This window comes from Eurosta solidaginis, chromosome 4, assembly GCF_040869045.1.
Source record: "Eurosta solidaginis isolate ZX-2024a chromosome 4, ASM4086904v1, whole genome shotgun sequence".
NCBI classification, from domain to species: Eukaryota; Metazoa; Arthropoda; class Insecta; order Diptera; family Tephritidae; genus Eurosta; species Eurosta solidaginis.
Genome location: NC_090322.1, coordinates 54469498 through 54489817, shown reverse-complemented (window position 1 = coordinate 54489817; position 20320 = coordinate 54469498). Strand labels below are relative to the sequence as shown.

Below are 20320 nucleotides of genomic sequence, written 5' to 3'. Positions count from 1 at the left end.
TGTCTACCATTGTCAGCCAGACAGCCGATAATATTGCCAAAAAACCACTATGTCACGCGCCTGATCATGCAACAATTCCACGCAAGAAGACATCATCAAAACGATCTTTTAGTTATCAACGAAATGCGTCAGAAATATTGGGTGCCATCTGCCAAAAGGTTACTGAGGTCGATCAAACTAGCTTGTCCAATCTGCATCCGCTGGACTGCCAAACCCGTTGTGCCGCTAATGGGACAACTACCATCAGATCGCTTGACGCCCTTCGTTCGTCCGTTTTCATATGCGGGCGTTGATCTCTGCGGACCATTTCTGGTTACGATTGGTCGCAGAACAGAGAAGCGTTGGGTGGTATTATTTACATGCATGACGACAAGAGCCATTCATCTCGAGGTGGCCGAAGATCTCTCCACCGACGCCTTCATCATTTGCTTAAGGAACTTCGTCAATCGACGCGGAGTCCCAGTGCAAATCAGAAGGACAATGGCACAAATTTTGTTGGTGCCCAGCGTGAGTTGAAGTCCGAAGACCGACTGTTTGATTTCGGGCGCATCGAGCAAGAAATTACGAAGCAGAATATTGAATGGCGTTTCAACTGCCCCGCCAATCCCAGCGCAGGTGGCTGCTGGGAACGATTTATACAGTGTGTTAAGAAGCTATTGCACCGCGTACTAAAGGAAGATGTGCCTCGAATCGAAACCTTTCGAAGTGTCCTGATAGAAGCAGAGAACATTGTTAACAGTCGCCCGCTGACAGATATCCCAGTTAGTCCAGAGGAGGAGGAGCCACTTACTCCTAATCATTTCCTGGTCGGATGCATGAACTCCACGCAGACACCCAGCCTGGATGAAGCCCACATCTGTCCACGAAAGCAATGGAAGATTGCGCAAAATCTAAAAGATAGAATCTGGAAGCGGTGGATGGTGGAATACCTGCCACAACTGTTGTGTCGACCCAAATGGAGGGAGGAATCCAATCCTCTAAAGCTAGATCAGCTGGTGATTGTCTGCGATCCTGCGTTGCCAAGAAGCCACTGGCAGATGGGTAAGGTGGTGGAAGTATTTCCTGGTAAGGATGGTCGAATTCGAAGCGCGGCCATAAAGACATCTCACGGAATCCTGCGTCGTCCAGCCAACAAGCTAGCCGCTTTAAAGTATCGTGAATCCGCCGAAGATTCACTGGTCGGTGGGATGTTGCATTAAGCCACCAACGAAAGATATTGGGGCAAAAATACAAAATCTCACCACACACACGTTCCACACGTCATACACCAAAAGAGCATCTACGCCGACAAGTCTGGCAACACATTTGGTCCTAAATCGACGGCAGCACTGGCATGCACTTACCACACACACTTGTCAAATAAATATAGATACTTTGTATTAGTAATTGTCTGTATTGATATTCTTTTGTACTTTATTATATACTTTGTAATTTGTCGATATCCGTTATTCGTTTATAAAAAGACAAAGAGACTTTGCCGCTAAGGCCAGTTACATTTTAATACCACATTTTGTCGTGTCATTTTTTAAGCCGTGGACACGTCCCAAATGTCGACCATTTTGAATATCCACGTCGATGGCACTACGCTACCGACTGTCCTACACCCCAAAATCTGGGGTGCGGCGTTTGATCAGGATCTACATTTTGGTGAGCACGCAGCCGCAATTGTACCGAAAATCCAGAGCCGTAATAAAACTCTCAAATCCCTTGCTGGCAGTACTTGGGAAAAGACAAAGAAACGCTCATTACCACATACAAAGCAATTGGCCAGCCGATTGCATGCTACGAGTCCCCTATATGGTCGCGAAGCCTAAAAATTACACACTGGAATAAGCTACAGGCCTGCCAAAATACTGCTCTCAGAACCACCACGGGCTATCTTCTTATGTCCCCAGAACACCATCTACATAGTGAGGCGAAAATACTCCCCATCAGGGAGAGAAATGAGATGCTAACCAAACAGTTTTGTTGAATACCCGAAAACCTTGGCAACCCAACAGACATCTGATTGATGAGCCAACACCGCCGAGGGACTTAAGGATTCATCTCCGTAAGCATTTTGAGGAAATACGGCACCTGAGAACTCAGCCGTATGAAGCAAAAAAACACAAGCAGGTCCTTGGTGAACTCCACAAACAGGCGTCATACCTTTATGCCAGGAATTGCCCGATGAATCCAGTACTCAAATAACAGTACCCAAAACTTGCGGAAGAGGAACACATACTCCCTAGGGAAACGCGAGTCACTCTGGATCACCTTCGTTCTGGATAATGTAGCAGGTTAAAATCTTACATATCCAGAATCAACCCCGACATACAAAATGTATGCCCCGCTTGCAATGTGTCCCACATGACACCAACCATCTCTTTAATTGTAATGTGGAACCAACGCCTCTAACACCACTTTCCTTATGGTCCACCCCTGTTGAAATGGCAAGTTCCCTTGGACTCCCGTTAGAGGATATTGATAGGTGGGGCGAAGCATTGTTGTTGTTGTAGCAATGCTCGCGAAAGCATTGCTACAACAACATCAGTTGTTTTATCTGGTTATGATTATAAGTCACCATTAATTACACCTTTTAACTGTGTCTGAAAAACTGCTCAGTAGTTTAACTGGCTAGAGTTTAAGCAAACTTAGTTTACCTTACCTTAACCAACTACTACTGTGCCTAAGTGGAGCTATCCCCATTTTTCGTATCTTCCTTGTGTCGCCATAGTGATGTGTCGTACTTACTAATAGTCGCTGTACATGAGAAAGGTGATGTCAAATGTTAAATATCGATTTTGAACTAAAGCGTCAGTCACAATTCACACCCATAAGATCATTAGGGGGACTCATGAAAGCATATAAACTTATAAGGTGTAAAATTATATCCATTTACACACGCGGTCATATGAACGCACCTACCCTATAAGACGGAGGTAACTAGTTCACCCACACATTCAAAGCTTTTTTCGCTCTCCACTAACACATCGACGTTTCTTGCTTTCATCGAAATGACAGCGTCATCTTAATACGACAATTTATTAATTATTCCGGGAAACATTTTAAAACGATGAAAAACTATAATTGTGGTAATTAAACTAAAAAACTAAAAAGTGCTTGTGCTACGGGCTTTTAGGTGTGACGTGTGTTAGCTGTTTAGGCACTTCTAAATTAACCTGGCACATTAACTAGAGGCAGCCAAGTCCTCTTGCCACCAATTGGAATGGGAATATTTTTTTTTTTTTTTTTTTTAGGGGTTTAAAGTTACTCCCGCACCGTGGCTAGGGAGGTCGATTATAAATCGAATTATTTGGCCCATTCAATGAATTAAAGCGCCATCACCAATTACGAGAATTTTCTCTATTTTATTTCAATATGTGGCGTGTTGCCATGAGTTTTTTATTCCGTTATGTTCACTGTTCCATTATTTTCACTGTTCTGTTAGTTCACTTTCAATTTTGTATTTTAATTCAATATGTGGCGTGTTGCCATCGGTTTTTTGTTCCGTTATTTTCACGTATGACTTGATTGTTCTTTTTTTTTTTTTGTTCCGTTATGTTCGTTTTTTCCTTCTTCACTTTTTAATTTTATTTTCCCGTTATGTGGCGTCACGCCATTAGAATACTTCCTGTTGGGAGTGCAAAAGCTTTCCCTGACTCTAGTTTAGGGAAGCATTGCACCTCCCAACTCCGCCAATTCACCAGAATGGAGTGCATGTGCCACCTTTAGGTCCATTATAGATTTCGGCTCAACCAATTCAAGCCCCAATTTATCTGGTTGAGCCGAGGCTAGCACTGCACTTCCACTCCGGTGAAAGGACAAGAACGGAATCGAATTGGAATATTCGATTTCCAAAACCAAAAAAGGTAACATTTTCAAGACAGTGCACAACCTATACAAAGGTGGTATCAAAAGACGCGTGTCGAGATCCGTTTTTAGAATCTGAAAGTTGTATAGAATCGACGGAATGGCCTAGAAGGTTTCAGGTGGTCATACTAAATCGCTCCCGGGGAGTGTCTTTAGCGCTACAACCAAAGCAACATTATTTACTCTCTGCTTTTCATTTATACGTATGTGTATTTTTAAATAATAAAAAAAAATTTTATATTATTCTAATATATATCATCTCTGCCGGGGTGCGATTCAGCTCAGGATATGCCAAAACAACAAGAAACCTACAATTAAATGCAGATTCACGTGTCATTTGCCAAGGATTTACCGGTAAACAAGGTACTTTCCACACCCAACATGCTTTGGAATACGGTACAAAATTGGTTGGATGTATTTTCCCAAAAAAGGGTGGAACTACGCATCTTGGTTTGCCAGTATTTGCTTCGGTAATTTATATTGATTAAAAATTGCAATAGTAGATAATGTAATGTAATTAAAATTTAATAGGTAGCCGAAGCAAAAAATGCAACTGATCCGCATGCAACTGTTGTTTATGTGCCGCCACCGGGAGCTGCTGCTGCTATCATAGCAGTATTACAAGCACGACATTTCTTTGATTGGTTGCATAATCGAAATTGTGCCCTAACATGATATGGTTCGCGTTAAGCACGCTATGTTAAAGCAAAATAAATCTCGTCTAGTCAGGCCCGATTGTCCAGGATCATCGCACCAGAAAGGGTAAGTAAATTGCCTACCATTTTAAATATATAAACAACATGTATGAATTTGTTAGTGATAATTTGTGATGCTTTTGTTGATAATCAACTGAAGAAGGCAAATACCAAAGAGTTCGAAGTTCAATGATTTCTTTAAATAGCGTTTGGAGAACAAAACCCATATGTATGTATGCATACAACTGCATAGAAAGGGAGGGATTAATTAATTATGATCAGTAGATTTATAGGATTTTTATTATTTTCCCTGCGTCGCCGTTGCCATTACATTGCGTTAAGAGAGGACATCAACACCTTACCCACAACCAGTTAAAATTTTAGTAAATTTTGTTCTTTTCATTACTGATTCAAAACGTGGGAAGTTATATATGTAGCATTCCATGGAGAATGGTAAATTTTAACAGACTTTCGCATTGCGGTCATTATTAATATTCAATCCCTAGAAGGTTCAATGTAGTCATATCAATAGGTCCGGAGATGGTCGGGTTAGTACCTCAATGTATTAAATGTGGGAATGCACTGGCCATGGTGAGCCCATAAACTTAGCCGTACGTTTTGAGATTGCTTCGTATTCTTGGAGGATATGGCCCGCCGTCTGCTGATCGATCACAAAATCGGCATGTGTTATTCGATAGTATGCCCACTTTCTGCATACGGCTGCTCAGTCTATAATGCCCTGTAAGAAAGCTCTTGGGATTCTTCGGTTATCTTTCGATAGGTCTATTATTTCCCTGTAGCGACTTGTGCTATAACTTCCTAACAGTAACTTAGACTGTCTCAAACCTGGCGTATAACAGTGTTCTTCTCTCTTTTCACCCCTTCTCCTAATAAATGCCCTGTGAGCCAACTGACAGGAACGGCTCGGGATCGGTGGGTCATGCAGTTCCTGCCTCTCTTTCCGGGTTGTTCGCCTGCTCTTGTTGTAGCAGTGCTTCGCCCCATCCAAAAGGTGCGACAGATCACAAATTGTTATCAATGTTCTCTAACGGGAGTCCAAGGAAACAGAAAGTTTCAACAGGGGTGGACCATAATGAGAGGAGTGTTAGATTCGTTGATTCCACAATATAGCTAAAGAGATGGTTGGTGTCATGTGGGGACACAATATAAGCAGGACATATGTTTTGTATGTCGGGGTTGTTTCTGGATAGGTAAGAGTTTAACCTGTTACAGTATCCAGATCGAAGTTGGGCTAGAGTGACTCCCGTTACCTTAGGGAGAGTGCGTTCCTACTCTGCTAGTTTTTTTCTTTGAGTACAGGATTCACCGGGCAATTCCTGGCATAGAGGTCCGACGTCTGTTTATGGAGTTCACTCAGGACCTGCTTGTGTTTTTCAGCTTCATACGGCTGTGTTCTCAGGTGCCGTATTTTCTCATAATGTAATGACGGCGTGAACAACAAGAAGCCACAAAAGATTTGTAAAAGTTACGAGGACGTCGGGTTTTGGGATCAAGCCCAGAGCAACCTGTCCGATACAACCATCCCTTGCACGTGACACACTGACAAGAGTATGACCATCCTAAAAAGATTCTTTTCCGGCAAACGCAGTAAAACCATTTCTCATGACCGGGGTCAGGAGAAGGACACGGATTGGGTTCGATACCTTCCCGGAGGAGGAGAGTATGGCGCAGACCCGCTGCGTGGATCTGCTGGGAGGATGATAATTTGTGGGAAGGCCGCAACAAACTAAACACTAGAGTCCGCCTGCTCATTACCCTGTACTCCCCTGTGGCCTGGGACCCAGTGCAACAGTACTACGTTGTGCACCCAAGGACCAGTGCTGACTTTATTTCGAACGCCACAATTGCCTTTAGTGGGGCGTGACTGTCTGACTGAGTATGGCAATTGTTTCATTGGAGTATCAGCGCTGAAGGTTCAGCTTAGCGCACCAACATATGGCGAATACTTCCGCTTGAAAGCTGCTCGTATGTGCTTATAGAGGTACTGATATTTTGGCTCTGGGTCCGGAGACTCTGGCTTCAATCCCCTCTGGCATCTTCGAACCAGGTCCGTAGAGAGAAAATCCGGGCCCGGGACTAAAAAAATTTACGGGCCCCCTATAAAAAATCCACTAATACATTTGATTAACGTGAATGACGTTTCATTCATAAATCATTATTGATGGATTACATCAAAAAAATTTTTTGCCACATCAACTAAATGATTTTTGGCTAAGAGCTGACAATAAAATTAACACAGATTATTTACTATTTGTTTTATTTTATTGTAACGTAGAAATAAAATTCTTTTAACAGCCACATATTATTTCAAATAATCTTTTCTAGTTATTTGGTAACATTTTCATACATTTCTGATAAATTTAATGATGAATATAAATTTTAATTATTCAATATAGAATGTTCGGATATCAAAGAGTGGCTTTACTTGCATTTTTCGCTGCAAAATTTTTTATAATAATATCAAAATTCAACTGTCTTGCCAAAACGGATGCAACACAAAGCGTGGCAAGTCCTAAAACTCGCTCTTTAGATGAACACTATCTCTGAAAGTCTTTCATTCTTGAAAGGACGCTGAAGGAACGATCTGCACTAGATACAGTGACAGGTAAAGTGCAAAAGGTACGTAAACCAATACAAAAGTTGGGGGAAAATTGTATACATATTTTGAAAATAGACGGCAATTAGCAATTCCAATGGTGACAGACCTTTATCAAAATTTCCTTCGTAAATGTGTTTCAAGGGAACTATTTCACATTCTAAGCTTTGAGAAATATCCGACTTGTATATTTCGACAACTTTTGCTGCGCTCGCCCGAACCGTAGTTTAATCCATGTCTTAAATTGCCACACAAAGGAAAACTTTTCGTTCAAATTTCTCATAGCTGCAAATCGTTCAGTAATGCCAGTGATTATCGAATCAACGATCACCAAGAATGTATTGTTTTTGAAATCAGACTCTGAATCATCCGTAATCATCTCATTTAAACTTGTGGGAGGGACGAAAAAAATTAAATGGGGACCTATCAAAAGCCTTTGATACGGTCAACCATGGCTCATTACTGCAAGACCTGGAAGGGTCTACCCTTCCCCCATGTCTTAAAAGGTGGACCGCAAATTATCTGGGTGGTCGGCAGGCATCGGTGCAATTCAGAAACGAAACATCAAAACCAAGGAGAATTAAACAAGGGGTGCCACAGGGTGGTGTCCTATCCCCACTTTTGTTTAATTTATACATATCTAAGCTACCTTCACCACCGGAAGGAGTCACAATCGTTTCCTACGCCGATGACTGCACAATACTGGCCACAGGCCCAGAAATCGATGAGCTATGCAATAAAATAAACGGCTATCTCCCTGATCTCTCCAGTTTTTTCGCCTCGCGAAACCTGGCATTGTCACCGACTAAATCTTCCGCGACCTTATTTACAACATGGACGCCCCAAATGTCGACCATATTGAACATCCACGTCGATGGCACTACGCTACCGACTGTCCTACACCCCAAAATCTTGGGTGTGACGTTTGATCAGGATCTACATTTTGGTGCGCACGCAACCGCAATTGTTCCGAGAATTCAGAGCCGTAATAAAATCCTCAAATCCCTTGCTGGCAGTACCTGGGGAAAAGATAAAGAAACGCTCATGACCACATACAAAGCAATTAGCCAGCCGATTACGTGCTACGCGTCACCCATATGGTCGCCAAGCCTAAAAACTACTCACTGGAAGAAACTACAGGCCTGCCAAAATATTGCTCTCAGAATCGCCACGGGCTGTCTTCTTATGTCCCCAGAACACCATCTGCATAATGAGGCGAGAATACTCCCCATCAGGGAGAGAAATGAGATGCTGACCAAACAGTTTCTGTTGAATACCCAGAAACCTGGGCATCCCAACAGACATCTGATTGATGAACCAGCACCGCCTAGGGGCCTAAGGAGTCATCTCCGTAAGCATTTTGAGGAAATACGGCACCTGAGAACCCAGCCGTATGAAGCGAAAAAACACAAGCAGGTCCTTGGTGAACTCCATAGACAAGCGTCGGACCTTTATGTCGGGAATTGCCCGGTGAATCCAGTACTTGAAGAAAAATATCCAGAACTCGCAGAAGAGGAACGCATACTCCCCAGGGAAACACGTGTCACTCTTGCTCAACTTCGTTCTGGATACTGTAACAGGTTAAACTCTTACCTATCCAGAATCAACCCCGACATACAAAATGTATGCCCCGCTTGCAACGTGTCCCCACATGACACCAACCATCTCTTTAATTGTAATGCGGAACCAACGCCTCTAACACCCCTTTCATTATGGTCCACCCCTGTTGAAACGGCAAGTTTCCTTGGACTCCCGTTAGAGGATATTGATAACAATTTGTGATCGGTCGCGGCTATTAGGTGAGGCGAGCATTGCTACAACAACAACAACAACATCTCATTTAAATTATCTTCAGAACGCCTTTTGGGTTTCCTCTTTCGAATACCCGGAAACTTTGGCGAGATGTTCAATTGAATAGCAACTGTTTTGCATTCGTTTAAAATTGTTTCCCATTGGTTCCTGATCAACTTCAAATCAGCTAATAAGGCATCTAGATGTCGGACCTCAACATCTGTGGTGGCGTCTCTCGCTCGGAGGACCACGCTTCTTTCATTAATGGTAGGGTTTTGAACCAAATTGAGGACAGCAAGATACATTCGAACTTGTTGATGTACTTGAGAATGCCGGTAACATCGCCGTATGCTTGCGCAGTCAAATTTGGCTTTTGGCTGAAAGACTATGAAGAGAGCTAGGTACATTTTTTTTTGAGGATGTCACATCGTTGTGGAGTGCTGCCGAAGAAAATAATTGCAGCCGTACAACATTCTGCAGCATCAACACCACATAAATCGATAGCGTTTTCTTTTCTGAAATAAATTGTTGCCTAAGTAAATGGTAATACTCTACCCCATCGGGTTAGGGGGTCAGAATATACCCGCGGTAGGTATGCCTGTCGTATGCGTAAGAGGGGACTAAAATATCAGGTTCCAGGGGCTGTGTAGCGCAACCCTGCAGGTTGCCAGCGCAATATATAGCTTCCCCAAACCTAATTGTCAACCTCACCTATCCGCGGCGAATCCTGTTTCACTAACAGACGAGGCTCTGGCGACCTCAAGCTCGTCATGGAACTTGGGATGGGGAGGGAGGGGATGGCCGGAAGGTTTAATGTGGTCACATAAATCGTTCCCGAGATGGTCGGGCTAGCACCTTAATTGTGCTGTGGTACCGGAGCGTACCGGATCTGTATCCGGCAAAGGACCATCACATCGATAATACTCCTCAAAGCCTTCGGGGAGCAACCTTATCGCTACAACAACAACAACAATAGAGTTACTCCTACCCCAGAAAATGGTCAACATTTATAGTGCATACAGAGAACATTTCAACTCACCAAATTCACTCATATTAACAGAGTATATGTGGAACTTAAGAGCGAATTGAGAGTTTCACAAAGTTGCACTGCCACACCGCCATTTTATACAGGGTAAAAGTGTAACGCTTTTGCGTTGCGAGCAGGCAAGAATTTTCACAAAAGAACGAAATACCCCGTAAAGGCGTTGCCTGTTTTTTAGAATAGAACAACAACGCTTGCGTAACACTTTATTCAGAAAAGAAAACGCTATCATAGCTGCGGGTTGCACAAGGCGAGTAATCAGCATTCGAGTTTTTGTCGAGAATGTGATGTAGTGCTCCGTTGTAAGCTCCTTTCATATTGGCGCCGTTATCGTACCCTTGTGCACGACAATCTTCAATCATGTATGGCAAATTAGATCAGCGATTTTCTGAGCATTTTTTTGGTTACAATTCACGAAAGCCAAAATCTGTTCTGGAATTGTAAATTTGTTGCTTTCGAATTGAAATGGAGTGAGCGCAAAATGAACGTAGTCAACGTGACTAGCATCAAGCATAGCATCAACGATAATAGCAAAATACTTAGCTTTCTTGCCTTGATCTAATATAGTTTCCCTCGTATGCTTTGCACAAATTTCTATAAACTCGTTCTGAATGTCTGGGAAAAGATAGTGAACTTGTAAACGTTTGTGCTGCTATTGTGAAATCCTAACTTTCTCCAAATGATCTCTAAGTATCGGATCATAATGGCTTATGAGATCTTGGATGCCCAAAAAATTTCCATCCTTTCGCTTTTTGAAAAAAAAATAGTGTCCAAAATTCTATATAAAATTTCTTTCCACTTTTGAGTTTCAGTGATTAGCTGTTCATTGATAAGTGTATCAATTGTAGCCTCCTTTCGAATTACGTTTTGTAAAGATCGCCATTGAATATAACATTTAATGTGATCTTCAGTATTTTCGTGTGATGACAGTTTAGCGTATAGCTTCTTCCATACCTGGAATTTCGAATATTCGCCAGGACAACAAATTTTTGGTCGATTTAAAGTATTGGTGCTTAACAGACGACATGGTAGACAATAAAAAGCATTGCTACTAGCACTCCACACCAACCAGTGACGCTCCACTTTCTCTCCATTTGGCAAGATTCTGTTTAACAACGAGGTAGGAAATGCCTCGTCATGACAATCACGTGGAAAAATAACAGGGCACTTTTGATGACCTCGACGAACTATTTCGTTGACTTCTTCAGATCGCAAAAACTCATTATTCACGGTACCGATATCGAAGTCGTTTAAATAATCTGGACTTTGATACAGAGTTGGTGGTATTGTTGGAAGGCTTTTTGAAGATGAACCTTCATCAGTGTTACCACGATTTTACGATTTCGGATTCATGTAAACATATATTTTTGTTTGATGTTCGAGGGACCAGGTAAAAAATCATCAATATTCGTTGCTTTTGAAATTCGGCTTAAAATTTCCACATGGAACAACTAAAGACTCTCCTGAATTAAAAAAAATGCCTTAGTACCTCTAAATCGCGGGCCCCCGAGAAATACCGGGCCCCCTGAGAAATATCGTGCCCTGCGCTTGCCAGGCTAAGGCTCCAGCTATTAGGATTGATAAAGCTGTCAGATCTAGAAGCAGCAAGTGGCTTAAGTCCTAGGAAGCTTCTAATATTTGTCAAGAGGACGGAGTTTTTTTTATAACATAGGTCCTGGTTCTTGATAGGGTTTTCAGCTTGGTCGTTAAAACTAACTTCTGGTAACACTACGGACTCATTCAGTCTATGTGAGATCCTCATGAACCGGCCACTTCAACCTAACCTATATTTTGTGTTTTGGTTTTTACTTTAGAATCTACCGGTTAAGTAAGCGATGTCAGCTAACTAAGCGCCTTCAAATGTAGATCCATAAGGAACATGAGGTCGCCAGAGCCCCGGCTGTTAAAGAAACAGGATTCGCCACGGGTAGGTGACGTTGACAATTTGGTTGGAGAGGCTATATATTGCGCTGGCAACCCATTGAAAGGATTGCGCTACAAAACCCCTTGAATCAATTTGGTATTTTAGTCGCCTCTTACGACAGGCATAGCTACCACGGGTATACTCTAAGCCCACTAACCCGCTGGAGCCATGAGAAGCGTGAGTGCACTTTGGTGTCGCAAGGCAAGTTCCGTCGTGCCTGGTGTTGTTGGGTGAGCGGCCAGGCAAGGCAGCAGGGTACACATGCACCATTCATGAGGATACCCTCGCTGAGCCCAGAAAATCTGGGAAAATTAGATGTACTGCTCAGATCCAGCAAACGAGTATGTTCTGTATTGGCATATGATAAACTTGCAGACAACCAAACGTTTACTTTCCTGTCCAAAAGGGAATTAGTGCTCGGCACTGCTGCTAAAGAAGAATAGACGCGTAATCATATCAATTCGTTCCCGGGTTACTCGGGAAAAGCAGTTTTAGCAGTACTTTGCCCGTTTCAATTTGCACATCCATTCAAAGAACTTCGCATAATGGACTAAACAGTCATCTGCATTTATTCGTTTTTGTTTTTGTAGCACGCCTAATTTACTATCTATTACCCCAACATCTATCAATTATCCCTTGTTATAATCTTCGGGTACCCCCGCTACCGGAAGATGCCTTGGCATGGTGGAGGTTCACTTGAATTTACTTTACAGGTCCTGATTCTGGTTATCTGAAATCCCCTTGAGTATCTTGTATTTATTAAGCACTTCCGGTGATATTAAAAACTTATTATTTATCCTTACTGATATTCGTTTCTTTTTCGTTCTAGGTAATTCGATTTGACGATGTGGGCATAGCAATATTCCAGCTGTGGCTGTAAGAAGAACGTACATTTCCTCAAACTACAAGAAAACTGCGACAACTGTCCCTCGGCCTTTTTAGTATCACATATAAGGCCCTACCACGCATATTATGGGAAAGGGTCAAGTTCAAAGGCTCAACATCACCTGCAAATCGACTTTGATAGCACGAAATGGGGCTGCATATATTACGGTATTATATCTACAACACTTATATCTATGCAAACTGATACTAACAACACCACCCGCGCAGGAAAAATTTAGCACCATCAGTGTGAGCTTCGAAACTCAAAATGGTTTCAGAAAGGGCACGACTACGAATGAGTTTATTTCCTTACATATGTAGTTTGTACATATAAATATGCACATATGTAAGGTTTACTAGAAAATTAAGGAAATTATTTGTAAAAACCATTGTATACATAATTTATTCCTAATTAAATATTATTTAAACCAAAGGGGACGCGTTTCATTCATATAAAAAGCGAATTGACAGAAGGTAACCGGTACGGGTAACCGATAGGTCAGTTACCCGTGTTGTTGTTGTTGCATATGTTTTGGTTAGCGATAACGAAAACATACCTAATGAAGTAACTTAAAAATGTAAATAACATCGAGCGAGAAGGAATGTCGAAAACACAATAGGTAAGAGCGAGAAAGCGAGTCACACGTACACTATTTTGAGAGAGCGCATGCGTTACCTTTTTCACGACAGCAATGTAAGGCATTAAGACGATAATTGGTGACCAAGTTATTGGTAACGATTAAGTAATCGATTAGGTAACGGGTACCTGTCTTGTAGGGTAGTTATATTCCTGATAAACTTGATTGCTTATCAGCTGTATTCTTGCCAAACAAAATTTTTTTGAATGTTATAAAAATTAAAAAATGCCAAGATTAAGTGAAAAATCAAAACTAAAACGCCTTGCTGATGTTGGAGATTTCTGATGAAAATGCCTGCTGTAATGTCTGCAAGGTTGCATTCCTTTGAGTTTACCGCCTTTACACAATGAAATGTGCGCGTAAATTTATAAAAATTGTGTAAATAATTTTTCATACAAAATTTGACAGCTTGTTTACGCACTAGATAAATTTATACGTTTACACACTTTATAAGGCATTTATACGATTACATGAGTCCACCTATTGTAAATTTTACAAAGTAGCGCAACTAACAGCTGATCGGTGAAAATTCGCACATTCACACGCACAGTTCTCGACTCAGTTTCAAAAAAAAACTTTAGATTATTTAACTCAAATTTTAAAGTGAGATAATCCTTACGAATTTATGTATATAGAATATATAAGGCGTTTTTGTTGTTATTAAAACAATAGTTTTATTTATATTAAAACTTTTAGAACGAAACGAAATGACTTTGTTTCGTTTATTGACGTTAATTTGTCACGTACACCTGTTAAAAGGTGAATCCGCCCCTTCGCGCAATCAAGGTGGAATGTCCCCCAGATAGCTCAGGGCGAGAGGTCGGGGCCCTTAACCCTTGTCCACCTTGATGCGGGGCGGATGTCACAATCATCATTATACTTACATCCGTGCACCTCCCTCGCAAGAAGCCCACCCTACCTTGGACCGCTCAAGTTTCTGCCTGGCAGCGAGTCCCCTTTTACTTCTGCTCCAAACGACCCCACTCACCTACCCTTACGTCGGCCTTCCCCACCCCCAACGATTAATTTTAGCCGACCATTTCATTTTTTTTTCCAATTTCACTCTAACATATTATTTATTTGAAATATCTTAATTCTATACAAAGAAATTGATAAAAAAAACGTATCTTATGGCTACTGAGCCAAATACCAATGCTTATGAAAACTGATGATTTAGATCAGGACAAAATAAACTTATATCACAATTGAATCAATATATGTATATATATATATGTGACTATCCACCGGTACCACATAAAAAAAATGTCTAATCATTCACAGGCTTAACCAAAAACCACAAAAAAAAAATACACGGAATAAAACTTTAAACCGTTTTCCAAAAAAAATAGATTGCCGAACGGTATATGTATGTACGCATATTTATATATATATATATATAGAGATTAACATAAGTCCTTTCAAAACTTAGAACGAAACATATATATTTTTAGAAAAAATTCGTTTTACGACACTGTACCAAAAATGTTTGCATTCGATTACATACAACAACGTTTAAAAATGTATATACAAACAAAAACTATTTATGGAAATTTTGACAAAATGTCGGATCGCAAAACGACTGCACCGTTAAAAAAAAAGTAAATTTTTGTTCTTAAGTTTTGGACCTTGGATGAAAATTTACCGGCTATGATAATTTACACAAAAAACCCAACTATATAAACATATGAATTGGATACATATCTATATACGGAAACATTTTTTTTTATAAATCAAAAATGCATGCATCAATGCATTAGATAAATTTTATACTTCTTATGGGCCTATCAGTCGCAAAAAGTAAACCAAACGACTTCACGCTCAACTTGAGTAAAATTTTTCAGCTACCTAAAACACCCTAATGCCTACCTAAAAGAGCTCTTTTAATACGGCTGAGGGGATTTGTTGGAAGCGAAATTTCTGTATCTGCCTCCGCGCAGTAAAAAAAAACTTCTCTTGCATGAATTTACCCGTTTGGTGTATTTTTCCTTATGTCCGACCTCCAGGCTACCGTTTACACAATTCGATATTTTCCTAACCCTAATTTTAACAAGTATTTATTAAAATATAATCGCCTAATAAACAAATTGTGGATATGGTTTCGCAACCTTAATTAAAAAAATTGTTTAATAAAAGCATAATCGCCTAGTGGCCGGCTTTTGGTTCATGCCCTTCCGGTTTTGCACTTTTCAGGTGCGCTGCCATAAAATGTATATCATCGGTTGCAGTCTCTGCTGCTGATAAAATTGGTGCTATTGTAAAAAAGAATAGTCTCCCTGGCGCTGACGAAGCTTTTGTTTGTTTGGAGACGGTATGTTCCCTGTAGGAACAAGAGTCGCATTTACCATTTGGGCGCAGTTTGAAGCTATTGAAGGCTTCCACGACAATCAGGCGTTCACGCAAATGAGGCCATTTGACTGGGCGCGCCGGTATTAGGGTGCTTGTGACAAGTACACAAATTAATCCCAAAAAAAAATTAATAAATTTACGAAAAAAATTTCTTTTAAAGAAATGGAAAACTTGAAAGAAAATTTCTGGGATTTTCTCTAATGGACTCTCTACTTACATACGCATTATGCTGGGTCAGAATCATTTGAAAATTGGTGGTTGCAATAGCCGAATGTGAACCCCGAATTGGCGTGGAAGAATTTCACTGATTCTACAAAAAAAAACAAACTTAGGACTTGCCCGTTTAAACTCGCTCAGATCAAAAAAATGCCAAACACTCCAAACTCTAGCCTGATATCTGCATTGAAAGCCCACAGTGCTGGGTTAGCTGGATGCCTCCGCTTCTCGACTCCGCCAAAATCTATTTCTGGTTACCTCCTTTCGCCTTTAATACCATTATTACCACAAACTTTTGCCTTTTCGGTACCACAATATTATTAGAATACGCACTAATTTCTTGTCCTTTTTTGGACTTCGCGCACAGGGAAACTTACTCACAAAAATCACACGAGTATTTTATTTTAAAATTTAAATCGCCCGCGCACTGCCAACTGGGTTGTCTGCTTCAATACATTTAATCCTCTTGCCCTACAGTTACCCCCTTTTATATCGGCAGAATCGATCACCGATACCGTTTTCCTTTGCCGTTTTTGTATTATCATTCTTTCTTATATATGTATTCAATCGCAACCATAATAGCCTATATCTCTCCCTTTCCTTATTCTCACTACACTCTTAACTACCATCTGGCAACCTTTAAGCAGAGCTTTTCGGAGTTTCCGTTGGTGACTTTCTGAACGTTTCCTAGCAATTGACATTTCTCGTGTTTGTTTACATTTTATCGACTGCATATTAAAGTCCGCGACAAAAAAATTTTTTAGTTTCGCGTTTAAATTAAATAATTTCAGTGCGCGAGTGGTATTTTTATGAAAGAAGAGCAACGCGGCTCTTCAGTGCCATTTAAACGTAGTGTGTGCCGGCATCTGGAGTGGCATCGAAAAAGCCACTGCCAACTTATGGTGCCAAGGCTCCGTGCCTTGAATATACCACAGAAATGGAGTTATGGAGCAGTGGTCGACTGTTAATGGTGTCTAAAAAATATCAGGAGAGTTTCCAACGACGGCCAAAAGCCTCAGAAGAGGTAATAATTGAAAATAAATACTTTCTGTGGAAGTTCACAATTTTTCACGTGGTTGTTGTAGTTTTGATGATTTGGTTACCCGACACAAAAAAAAAGTGCACTTACATAAGTGGCTCATGCTTTTCTGGTTAAAATAATTTATTTATTTTTTTCTTTTTCAGTGCGGAAATAGTAGGCTCCGGTTTTGAGGCGTAGCGGGCGCGGTGTTGGAATCCTGGAATGCCGAGTTAACGGGAAGTATATATGACTTCTACACATGTGTCTAAGGGGTATTACTTTTGCCTACTTTTATTCTGTCTTTCTAGGTAACTTTGCCCATGACTTGGGAGTTCAACCGTACCACTCGAGCGGGCCAAAGTGCGACCAACGCGGGGAACACCCACACCCTGACAACGTCTCCTGCCTCGAGAGCTTAGCCGGGCATATGTTACGGGAAGTAAAAAAAAACTGAGACATGTACTTAGGATTCGTTACTTTTTGTAATCTTTCTTTTCTTATAGGAAAATTTTGCATCACCACTTCTGCAGGAATACCCTACCCCCGACTTGGCCCTCATCGAAGGTGGTATTCACAGCAAGTAATGGAATATATTTGTATAAAGTTGATTACATTTTGTCCTTCTTTCAGATCACCGCAGCGGCATTTTAGTATTAAGTTATTTAGTATACAACTATATAGTTTTAAGTTATTTAACCGTAAATTATTTAGTTCTCGGTTAACTAGTATTAAATTGATTAGTATTAAGTTTAGCATTAGGTTCTGTAGGATTCGATTACTGTTTAAGGTCCTTGGCGTGCCAGGCCCCTAAACTCTTCCCTGCCAACGACTCTAACAAGTACATATTGTTACCTAGCGCCTTAGTAATTCGACACTTAGTGAACTTGCGACAAAATTTAGCGTTTACATTTTGTTTAAAGTTGCTAAGTACAAAGTTCCGTTTGTAGATTTCTTGGCCAGGCTTAAATTGTATATCGCGGATTCTTTTGTTGTAACGCGCCGCGTTACTTTCATACGCTTCATGTAAGTTTTCTTTTATCTTCTCGCGCATTAATCTAAGCTTGTCACTGTGATCAAGTACGAACATTTCATTGTCGTTAAGACAACTCAATTTCCTTGCGAGGGCATAATCTGCGCCTTTCGTGAACATATTGAATCCGAAGAGTGCAAAGTATGGCGACACTCCGGTAACGGAATGCGCTGCACTCCGAAGAGAACATTCGATTTCAGTTAGGTACAAGTCCCAAGCTCGATGGTCATTTTCTAGATATGTTCTGATGGCAGCTAAAACATACTGGTTCGCCCTTTCAGCAGCATTTGACTGCGGTGAATAAAAGGCTGTTTTTAGGTGTCTAACCCCGTACGTTTCCAACAGCTCCGAGAACTGTTTGGATACGAATTGTTTTCCGTTATCGGAATGTACTATTTCCGGAACACCAAACTTGTGAAATATCTCTTCGGTTAAGAACTTAACCACATTACTCGCGGTAGCTTCGCTCATTGCCTTCAGAAAAATGAACTTTGAAAAATGATCGATAATGATAAGAATAAAACAGTTTCCTCGTTTCGATCTCGGATAATTGCCTAAAAAGTCAATGTATAATTTTTGAAATGGGCGGGCTGTCACCACCTCTTTTCCAATCCCTGGTTTTTAAAATTGCATTACAAGGTTTTGTTTCCTTACAGGTTTGGCATTCTCGCACAAAGTTGCGAACCTGTACCACCATGTTAGGCCAGTAGTACAACCTCCTAAGTCGATGTAGCGTTTTCGCCATACTCCGTGCGCAGCTATCTCTGGACAATGGGCGTTTTCGATGAGAGTTGACGTCAGAGCTTCAGGGACCCACAACTTCCACTCATTATCTTCTAGTTCTACGTTTTTCGACAAAAACTTTTTAAAAACCATGCCGTCTTCTACCTTTAGATCAGGCAACCTATCTGTATTGTTTTCTATCGTGTTGATTAATTCTTTATATTCCTTCGATTCGAACTCAACTGTGTCCATATTTGCTATTGGTGATTCTGTAATCTCTGCTATACAACGCGAGAGCGTATCGGCCACTATATTGTCTGCACCTTTACGGTGTTCTATTTCAAAATTAAAAGCTTCTAATTGTAATGACCACCTAGCGAGTCTCCCATTTAAATCTTTCAAAGACATTAGCCATTTAAGGCTAGCGTGGTCGGTCACTATTGTAAATGGCATTAAGTCAATATATGGTCGAAATCTCTTGACGGCCATCACCGCCGCAAGACATTCCTTCTCCGTTGTATTATATTTTCTTTGACATTCGTTGAACTTTTGTGAAAAGTATGCGATTGGCTTTTCTACATCATCACTTTCTTTTTGGTAGAGTACTGCACCCAGACCATAATCAGATGCATCGCATTGTATGAAAAATCTTTTTGAGAAATCAGGGTGTCTGAGGACTGGAGCACTTCTGAGTGCTCTCTTCAAGCTATTGAATGCTTCCACGGCTTCTTCAGACATTTCGAACTTTCTCCCCTTCTTCAACAAATCTGTCAAAGGTGCTGCCATTGTGGCGAAATCTTTTATAAATCTCCTATACCATCCTGCAGTTCCGAGGAAACTGCGCACATCTTTTACCGTTTTTGGAACAGGGATTTTCTGTATTGCTTTAATCTTCTCAGGATCTGTCTTTAACATCCCGCCTCCTACTATATAACCTAAATATGGCAATTCCTTGAAACAAAATCTCGATTTTTTCAACCCTATTGTAAGGTTCGCGTCTCTTAAGCAGATGACGACTTCTTGCAAAATCCGAAGGTGTGAGTCAAAGTCAGGGGCGATGATTAGTAAGTCATCCAAATAGATAAAAACGTTTGACTTTAGTCTATGTGGGATGACACGGTCCATTAGACGACATAGTCTTTGGGCCGCGTTACATAATCCAAATGGCATTGTGACGAATTGGTAGAGTGGACGTCCAGGCACGGTAAACGCGGTATAAGGTTTACTAGCTTCGTCTAGCTCGATTTGCCAAAACGCGAACTTTAGGTCAACGCTGCTTATATAGTGTGTATCGTCTATGCGACTTAGTATACCTTCTATGTTTTGTAAAGGGTATGCATCTTTTACGGTGACGGCGTTTAGTTTACGAGCGTCTAAACAAAAGCGATTTTTTCCCGGTTTCCTCACCACTGTCATTCGGTTACTCCAGGGGCTCTCACTCTCCTCTATAACGCCCAACTCCAACATTTTCTCGACCTCTTCGTACACGATGGCTTGCATCGCCGGCGAAAGAGGGTAATATCGCTCCGTAATCGGTACT

At 41.0% G+C, this 20320-nt stretch overlaps 1 long non-coding RNA gene across 3 annotated transcripts in view; it reads left to right on the top strand.

Annotated features, from left to right (window-relative positions):
- LOC137249791 (uncharacterized) overlaps nucleotides 1–13208 on the top strand; it is a 38238-nt gene extending 25030 nt beyond the window's left edge. Inside the window, exons 3-6 of one of the 3 annotated variants that reach the window (XR_010952548.1) lie at nucleotides 4133–4322; nucleotides 4384–4614; nucleotides 6965–7187; nucleotides 12751–13208. This is a non-coding gene — a long non-coding RNA (uncharacterized lncRNA). The remainder of the gene's footprint in view (nucleotides 1–4132; nucleotides 4323–4383; nucleotides 4615–6964; nucleotides 7188–12750) is intronic. The other 2 variants (XR_010952547.1, XR_010952546.1) reach the window with 2 other exon arrangements.
- Nucleotides 13209–20320: the final 7112 nt, after the last annotated feature.